The sequence below is a fragment of the Rhyacophila brunnea genome, unplaced genomic scaffold (assembly GCF_057557595.1).
Source record: "Rhyacophila brunnea isolate RB1 unplaced genomic scaffold, BYU_Rbru_1.0 scaffold_17, whole genome shotgun sequence".
Lineage (NCBI taxonomy): Eukaryota > Metazoa > Arthropoda > Insecta > Trichoptera > Rhyacophilidae > Rhyacophila > Rhyacophila brunnea.
This window is the reverse complement of record NW_028232827.1, coordinates 12,859,203-12,870,308: the sequence shown is the minus strand read 5'-3', so window position 1 is coordinate 12,870,308 and position 11,106 is coordinate 12,859,203.

The window sequence follows — 11,106 nt, the reverse complement described above, 5'->3', positions numbered from 1 at the left end:
TACGTAAATTCAATATAAATATATAAAACGACCATAGACAATGTATACATAATATAACATAACAGATCCGCCACTCATAAATGTAGGTATTTTATTTTTTATAGTAAACGAATAATACTTTTAATTAAGTATTTTGAAAACACTTCAGAGAAAATATATTATAACCAATAGAAAAAATCTGTTTTGAAAAAACTAAGACACCCAGAAGGAATCGAACCTGCATCTCTAGGGTTTCGCGCCCATGTACATAGACCACTATGCTATAGGCGTCATACTTAATTGCGAAAAAGTTTAACTAATGGTTCTTAATACTCCCTGAAGCGCTTTCCAAATTGAGTTACTATTGGCGATCTAATAGAATTGGTTATAATATATTTTCTCTAAAGTGTTTTCAAAATTATATTTGTTGAATAATACTTTAGAATATTATCAAGCAAGCCCAGCTTCAAGTAGACGGTATAACTACCAGTGGTCTATGGCACTTGTCCATTGTCATTCTTCAACTTAAACAAAAGTATTATATTTGGCTGAGAATATTGAGGTGTGTAAAAATATTCGCCTATTGCGTGACGGTAAAAGGAAATACGCCACAGTTTAAAGCGTAAGAATTCACACCTTCTATTTCTCTCACTACTGTGATAGTTAATGATGCAATATGAGTCAAATAAAACGATGAGGTGACGCGGGCTTAATCATTGTTAATTTGAAAACTACTTTAGTAAGCTTAAAGAAATATAAACAGGAATCAGTAATAATTTTCCTTCAAAATCACGACAACATCATATTTTATTACAACTGAATGACTCAATTTCTATGGGCCTATTGATGCAATCGACCAAAGGCACTGATTTATGTATTATGGCAGCATCTTCAGAATAAAAAGGCGCTAGTAAACGAGCATTCTCATACAAATTGTATTCTTACGTAAACAAATGAATTTAGTATATTAACTCTACATATGTACCAAAAAATATGCTTGTTACAGATCCACATTCCTGTTTTTAAGCATTATTGTCATATTCTGCCATGTTTTTGACATGTCTCCTTAAATAATACCTTATACAACTTAGACTTATATATATTATATGTGGCTTAAAAAAGAATGAATACAGACAAAATTGGTAGAAAAATTAACTCCAATAATCAACATTTTAATGAAGGAGCTAATTGGAAATTCGCGATTAGGTGTGTCTTCACAGCATCATTGTGTAATATTCAACCTGCATAATGCAAATATAATAATAATAATTATAAATTAATCGTCAATATAAACTCTATTTAATATAATGATGCTTTTCTAGTGAGTCAATTGAATAAATAGAGATATTCTGGAAACAGTATACTTACAGTGTGATTCGTATATTATTATTGACATGGCAAAAAAATCATATATTATTAATATGGCGTCTGTTTATAATGTTACATAGTAGATACTATTCTAATAATACGTGCATAATCGATATTGAAAATAATTTTCCCTTTTCTGAATCAAGTAAAAACATTAAAAACTATTTATTTAATGTACATATTGCTGGTTTTCCGCTGCGTACGTATACCGTTGTACGCAATTTCTTGCGCATATTCGATCTCTATTAATCACTAATTACCTGATAAATGGCTAATTACTGATATGTTGTGCATCCTGTAATAAAAATCGACCAACCGTAAAAAATAAGTTTAATCAGTTTTTCCTAATACTACTCTGAATACATCAACAATAGATAATGTCACTGTGTATGATATATTACTGACAAGCTTTTCAAATAGTCATATCAAAGAAAAGTCATATCGGTGAATCAACCAGGTTATAAATTATTTTAAACACATAACATCTGATGCATTCCAAATAGTAATTATGCATTTTTTTCATGATTAAATTATGTAACACTAATGCTTGTAAATATTTAGTATATAGTAAGTATTAAAAATCAAATAATAATAATTATCATAAAATATAAGAGAAGAACGTCAAAATAAAATTAATGTAACTTTTAACGCCAACTATAAATCATATCAGTAATACTATTACCTTGATTTCAATAATTACAAAGTAGCATACAGTTATTAGTAATAATTCGTATTAGTCATAGACAAATCGATAACTCAAAAGATAAGAGCACTTAACCGAACACTAAATGATGTCAGTTCCAATCCTATTAGGTTCATATTTCTTTCTACGATTTATTATTACTTAACCTTCCCTTTGCGATGCTAATAAATTCCTTCCGTTCCGGTGATGTCACTTTAGGTTACCTTACGAGATTGATAATATTACTGTAAGGCTTCAGCCACATAGGCAGGTGCTTCGCTAGTACTGAGCTAGATGCTATGCTTATCTACTAAAAACACTACTGTCACACTGCAGGCTACGTGCTTAGGTACAAATTCATTTGACATTTGGGAGCGCTCAAGTCAACAACGATATGTCATTAACCAGAAAGCTACTTGTCACAGAGATTTTAAGTTTAAAATTTCGAATGTCTCAAATTCTAACTTGTTGGATGCATTCATCCCATGCGTCATTATTCATAACCTCAAAATATACGGTGTTTGACGTTTGTCATACTGAAGAAACATCCGCCATCTTGCAAAATCCATAGACAATGGCAAAATCACTAGGTGACACAATAAAAATAACCAACACGTTTGTTCGCCGGGAGACTCACGAGGTGACTCATAAGCAGGTAGCGAGGCACGAAGCGTGCAGTGTGGCCATTGCGATAGAATAGTGTGCGTTCGTTCACTAAGATATGTCACCTAGCACGTAGCCATCAAGCAAGGCACCTGCCTATGTGGCCGAAGCCTAAGTAAAAGGAAAATGCCTATTTTTGAAACATAAATATATCTAATAAGGTTTCATCATCATTATTTGCTAATTGTTTATCTATATAACGATGAAAAGGGCATCACAAATTAATTATATTCATGTGTATGTATACACATTCTTACAGCTTACAAGTCATAATACTATCTTAATATCACCCCTCACTTTCTCACATGATTGAATTTGTCTCTCGTTGTCGCATATACTTGTAGATCTATCTATTTTTCTCGTAATGGAATGCGACGTCACATCACAGTAATGGGAGTGTTAACTCTGAGATTATCCAAAATTATGATTTTTTTATATTTCCTTATTTTTTATTAAATTTTCATTGATTTCAATGACCAGTAAAACATGGACACCGATATTAAGAATATTTAGGAATAATTAATTGTCTCATTGTTGTGACTTATCACTAGGTATGTTCTAAGCCAAGGTACAAATTGTAGGTTAATTATTGTTGTTTTTGTGTAGTTATAAAACAAATCTGATACATGAATCATTTTTATTAGGTATATATATACTTTGACTATAATATAATATATAAATAAAATCAGTGCAATCGTAGCAAAATATTATCGTATGTAATAAATACTGCAGCCCAATCTTTCTCGCATCATGACGCAACCCAGTGCTTACGGGCCCTTTTAATTATTTTTTTAATTAACGTGTTATGTATTTGCATTTGAAAAGCAATTAGCAAAAACACAATTTTGTGCGGCCCGTAAACAAATTGTTAAAATTGTAAAATTATCGTGGCGTACTAAAGAATTCTTACATTTATCTACCTATTTCTTTTTTCAAACTCTCAAATTAATATAAACCTACTCGTATATTTTACATAGATAGAACCAAATGCGATTTTTTGTAATAAAAATATTTCAAAATAGCATACCTACCTATACCTAATATAATACACTTAGTATATAAACAAACTATATAATCTATTTTATAATAATTACACTGGATACTAAAATGTATATTAGTTAAATTTTGTATAGTTTTTTTTTATATCAGTATAGATGAAGAGCTACTTTCGTGTAATTCCTGGTCAAAAAAATATTATATTTTCTAAATTATATGTAAACATGTTGGTCTTTACTATTTTTTCTCGAATATACTGAAACACTTATTTTACTTTTAAGCATCATTTGAATATCTTTGAACCGAACATCGAAGATTCGATTACCTACTATTAATATTTAGGTCTTTATTTTCTTCCATTAAAATATCGAACAATATATTGTGGCACATTTTCCAATCGCTTAAGCCATACAGGTTGGGAAACTCTGCATTATATGACATTTATTTGCTACAAATAATATTTTGAAAAATATTATTTGAAAAGTATTTGTAAATATTTTTTTATAAATTCTAAATTTCATGCCGGAAGAAAAAAGTGTTTTAAATAGACTACGTTATCCAAAATCTAAACACAATGTGACATCGAAACTTCATTTTTTATGTGTGATTGACGTGACATGAATATTATTAATTCTACACAACTATGAACATCGAATTATATTTTTAATTAGGTCGGTAAGTTCACATGAATAGTTAATTTCATTGAGAAATTAATACAAGAATATTTTTTTTATATATCTATTGACATAATAATATACTATTATTGATCATGGCTATTTATGCATATCTTGTAATTACAATTGTAACTATCGGCTAGTGTAAAGAACGTCACATCAAAATTTGACAACTTTTATTATTGCGTAAGTAAGTATTACCTTGATTTAATCTAAAGGCTGTAACCATCTGACGGAAAACTTCCTCAAAAGTAGTAACTATAAGGAAATATTCGCAAGATCGATATACACAGGGCTATTTCAATATAGCACTTAATGCAAAATCAATAAACCTCTTGATTTTGGATTAAGTGCTATGCTGGAAAATATGATGAACGACGTGTAATTAATATTTTTTATTCTTATTTATATAAATCACGATTTCCTAATAACACACTTAGTTCAAAATATTTTAAACTCAGTTAGAGCATAATAAATTGCGTGGCGACCTTAGTCTCAGGTAACTGATCTTGAGATATTCCCAGTCATAATTACATACTAATACTTCACATCAAATAATCAAATACTATAATTTTGAATACGCGAAAAACGTAAAATACTATAATTTTACGCAAATATGCCAAAAATACTATAATTTTGAAGGATTCGAGACGAAAAATGTTCTTGTACTATAGTTTTAAGGAAATACTATATTGTTTACCCTTGTACTATAATCAACTTAGAAAAAAGGTGGTAACGCTGCATCAAACTTAAGGTCCCGTTATACGCCCGATTAAAACCAACGCATCTAATTGGCGGCTATCAAGGGTAGTTTATCATATTTACGTACATATTGAGATATTATAATTGTTACAATAATTAAGTTGTAATTGTTGCAATAAGTGCTATGTTTTAACATTACTCCTCTTGGCTGTGTTAACTTTTAGAGCGAGATAGACAGTTTTGACAGTTTATACGGCTAAATTAATGCAACAAATCTCAAGAACAAGAAGAGTAGAATTAGGTTGAGATAACCTTCATCCATCAGTGGATTTATCTTGGTTGATGATGATAATGACGATATTATGAATGGGTAAATATAATATCAGCAATTTTTATAAATATAGCAATTCATATGACCGACAGAAATACAAACAACTTAGAGAGGCCTTTATCCACCAGTGGATTGATTCAGGCTCATGATGATAATGGCATTATAAATAGATAGGTAAATAATATTATAATATCACCGATTTTGATAAATATAACAATTCATGTCTAAGTAAGGAGTAGCATAAGGTTGAGAAGGCCTTCATCCAGCAGTGGATAGGTCCAGGTTGATGAGGATAAGGATGATGAAAATAGGTAGATATTATACAATATCACAAATTTTGACAACTATAACAATTCGTATATCTAACAGGAGTAGCATCAGATTGCAGAGCCCGTATTGGATTGGTATAAATATGTAGATATTATAATAATTATATCACCTGTTGTTATGTATGCTATCTTTCACGTAGTAATATCAGATTGATTAATAAAATAAAAAAATGAATTTCTTTCATTCATTCAAATTTTCTATATTAATATGAATATATTGTAATCTATGGAAATTAGTAGCCTTTAGGTAATTATTCAATAAAAAATGGTTTGTGAATAGCCACAAAGAAGTATTTAAAAAAAATCAAATTTGGAATACAATTACGTTATCTATGGAATTAAGCCAGTGACAGCGCTGGCAGACACTGCGAGGATTTCGAATCGTTCCAAAATTATAGTTTTTTCACCGCAAAAAAATTAAGTGCGCCAATGTGTACATGGTGAAATTTGATTAAAAATAATTAGTTATATCTGTCAATAAAGGATTAGAAGCAGGGGGGTGTATCAGGCATACACCTAAGAGGTATTAAATGATTTGTATGCAGTCCAGACTGTAGAATTCTGTTGGATCGACTGCTTAACAAAATGGCGGTATGTCATGTGACTGGATATTGTAGATATCTACTAGAACTACTGTTACAAAATGGCGGTGAAAAATGTGACCAGCTATCATAGTTGTTATCCAGCTCTAATGTACATTTATATTTGCCATGTGTAATAAATATTTTTTTTTATTCAACGAATAATTACAAGATTCAAAAATGTCATACTTACATAATTTTAAAACACTACTACAAAAATATATAACTACTAGAAAAAAACTTTTTGAAACAAATACGACACCCAGCAGGATCGTGAAGGATTAAATAATTATAATGTATGTTTATTATCTCTTCATTATTTATTAATGTTTCTTTATAAAATAAATATATTCTTTGAACCTTGTGTTTATCAAGTGGAGAAATCTTATTTCAATTATTTCCAATTATTTAATTATCCTCTAGATAATTTATTAATAATTTTTCACATTACAGAGTTTTTATTGTGCAGCATGTTTATTATAGGTATTGTTATAATTTATAATAAATTGTGACATTTTATTTAATTTGTGATATATGGATGTTAGTATTGTTGCAAAAAAATACCATACCTACTATAAGTGACATTATATTTATCTACATATTCCGTTATCATCATCATCAACAACTAGGATCAATCCACTGCTGGACGAAGGGTTCCGCAATCTGATTCTACTACTGGCGGTTAAACGAATTTGTGATAGTATACCTATGTCTATCATCCTTATCGACATTGACCTGAACCAATCCACTGTTGGATAAAGGCCTCCCTACCCTGATTCTACTCCTTTCTGTCATTTGAATTGCTGTATTTATCAAAATCGTTAATATTATATTTATTTACATATTAATATCGTCATCATCACCATCGACCTGATCCAATCCACTGCTGGATAAAGGCCTCCCTACCCATATTCTACTCCTTTCTGTCATTTGAATTGCTGTATTTATCAAAATTGGTGATATTATATTTATCTACATACTCACATCGTTATCATCATCATCATCAACTAGGATCAATCCACTGCTGGATGAAGGGTTCCCTAGCCTGATTCTATTACTAGCGGTTAAACGAATTTGTGATATTATACCTATTTCTATCATCCTTATCAACGTCGACCTGAACCAATCCACTGCTGGATAAAGGCCTCCCTAGCCTGATTCTATTTCTTTCTGTCATTTTAATTGCTATATTCGGTTGTATAATTGGTATATCGGTTGAGTGGATTTTGCGTTAAAATCAGACAAACGGATAGACAGCTGATAGAGATTACAAGTATATATTATGGGCCAAACATAAATATACGTCAGTAAATTTGTATCTTAATCTCGATTCAATAAACTCTGTGACCATATCGTGCTTATTGATTTAATAAGTGTTTGTCGTACTGTATATTTTTATCTTTTAACATTTTTGATGCGCCATTTTTTTTTTGATCTAGCCTTTCTATTTTAAATAATAATGTGTAAATTATCATTTTCGTTGTGTCATCTTAACTGACTTACAAATAAATAATTATTCATCATTCGCTTAACTCCAGATCATATCCAAAATGAAAACACTCATGAATCCATGAGGTATTACAAAAAAAAAAAAAAAACAATGTGACTTTCAACAGATGGCACACCGATCAGGAATCAAACGTACTAACCATACTCTGAGACATTCGCAGCAGAGAGGTTAAAATGGAATATAATAATATGTCATAATATTTTTCCTATGAAAATAAGTTTATTAGGTCGAGAGTTCTTATTTTGAATATTTATATTTTGTTTACTGGATTTTTCAAATGTCAAATTAATATGAAACAAAACACAACCGGATTGGTGAAAAACACATTGAAATCTACTAAAAGTGTGTGAAATTAATTACTTTTCGTAATAATTGACTAGTAATAATTAATATTAGATACAATTTATTACATAATGTCAAAGGATAGGTGTGCAGTAAAAGAGTGTGATAATTTACCAACCACGAGTAAGAAGAGTTAATAAAACATGAAACGGTGGTGAAATTCTGTCGATCCCAAAGACTAAGGTGGGCTGGACACGTTGAGAGAATTCCTGAGCACAGGACGCCAAAAATCATGACCAAGTGGATCCCATAGTGGAAACGGTCTAGGGGCAGACCAAAGAAGAGGTGGGCTGACTGTTTCGAAAAGGACTGGAGAAAGATGGGGAGGGCTGGAGACTGGAGAGGAGCAGCCAGGGAAAGGAGCGTGTGGAGGACAATTGTAGAGGAGGCCAAATCCCGCCCCGGGATGTAGTTCCGAGAAAGAAGAAGAAGGTACCTACCTACTTATACATAAGGATAAAAATTCTCATGATTTTTGATAAATTTGATATTTTAAGGGGTACTTTAAATAAACTAATGTGTTCCTCAAAAAATCGATTCTCTAGCGAGAATCATAATATAACACTCTTTAAGAGTAAATGACATTTTATCATTTTGAACCTTGAATCTATAAAATAAAACTACATGAATTAATTTGTGTAGATATTTAAATTAACATGGCGTTAATCGTCTATAATGAAAATGTACCTATTTATTTTTGCAATATTTTCCGCTCATTTATCAGTGTACATAGTTTCAATATTGCATTGCAAATGGAATTCTTCCAATTAAATGCTATCTCATTTAATATAAATTATATAAGCCTTCAGTAAAATTTCTTGTGATTAATTGAAAAATGTTAAACCTTACTTTGATTTAAGATTTTATTGAATTTGTCATATTACATTCTGTTTTCGATAATTTGATGATATTTTGTTGTAATATTATGTATTTATATTTTTATTGTATATGCTGTTCTGTGTATTTCAAAAAATAAAATGTCAAACATATATTTTTTTGTTTTTAATTCCCGCCTAAGTCCCAGTCCAAGATTCAAGCCACTTTTTAAAACAAAGACCTCCAGTTCAAGATTCGAGCCATTTTTTAAAACGATGACCTCCAGTCCAAATTAGAGAGAGATATATAGAGAATGATTTTGAACTACTTCTACACATTGATGTGGCTTATCTATAGTATATAGTATATTAGTCTATGATTAGAAGGTCTTAAGCGACGAAGATCTAATTCTGTTAGGCGTCAACAGTAAATATGGCGATCGTATACGGTATATAAGAATATATCGGATATACACGTCACGTACCTGTAAAATCATTGAAAATTTCTGAAATGTGGTCAATTCAATCGGTAGATGAATCGGTAGCGCACATTTTGAAGTGAAGATGTAAAAATAACAATAAAATGTCGCTTAAATGGGCTGTTGGTGCGTTTTCCAAAATCTCTTAGGATAATAATATATAGGAGATATATAAGAGATCAATACCGGTGTTTCGGTAATTATTATTGAATACCGGTATTTGTCAAAACATATTATAAAAAAAGAAGTACGAGTACCTACATATCAATAAATATAAATATTAAAATATATTTAAAAGACTATTTTATAGTAACATAAAGTACCTCATACATTTATTATAGTGACCTTTATAAATAGGTATGTATAGATCATAATATTTTAAAACTGCTAATTTTTACGAATAAGTACGGGTACAGGAAAATCTCTCTCAAATTAAACTTTTGTTGAATGCACTATCAATGTTGGATCAATGGTTATATTTGCAACGAATGCTTCCTATTTCGTGTGGTAAATGTGTTAATTAAATTTCAATTGAATTTTAAAATTAAAATTAAATGTGTTAATTCATTGCGGCAATTTGATATATTTAAAGGACTTTTTAATTATTATTTAACCTTTGTTGGTTTCAGTCAATATATTTGCGTTTTGGCAGATACAACAATACACTAAATTTAAGATTTAGTAGTAAATAATGAAAAAATACCATAAAATTAATTTTCGAAAAACATTTACTTTTATGCTTTCTTAATACCGTAAATACCGGTATTTTTTATTTTTGAAATCGGTATTTCGGTATTGGTATTGCAATCCCTAGGTAGACCGTGTGCTCTCTAAAATTACGAACGTTCCGTTGTAAATATTTTTTTTTTTTTTAGAATTATTAATAACCATGTCCTTGCTTTTTCGTACAAGGTGGTTGTTAGTAATTTTGAACAATCACAAACACCCATGCTTTGAGAAAAACACATAAATGTTTTTGTCATGACCGGGAATCGAACCCAGGAACTCTCGGGTGGAAGGCGAGCGCCTTACCCACTGCACCACGAAAGCCAATAGTTGACCACCACCCCCTTCTCGATCATAAAATAAATATACCTACTAGCTTAGAATGCTCGTATTAGACAATAATAGGAGGGTAAGTTCAAATGATCACATACAAATAATATCAATAATTATTAATACCAACGTTACACCTACGTCAGTCAAGCTAATGTAACAATCGTATGAGAAATATATAATATTATAAAACATAAATGATAAGAAGAGTATTTACGAATCATAAAAGTTTTTTTATTATATTTATTATGTAGGTAAATAAATTTATTTAGTTTATCAACTTAATTAAGTGCCCTCACACTATTGTTTATTCAGCCTCCCCTAGCGTTTGTACATTTCGAAATTGCCCCCTGCATATGTAATTAATTATTAAGTTTACGATATAATGCTTTTATTATAGTAAAATACTAATAATTACTCTAACAACTTATTTTATCTTAAGAGCGATAATATTCTCACATTGTTTGATAAATATTATTTGTATGTACCTACCTACAAACACAGTCATAAAATAGCTCTAGGCCATAACCTCAGTTATCATAATAGTCCAGTACGTAAGACACTGGATACTCGTACGGTTTCGTGTTCGATTCCCGGTG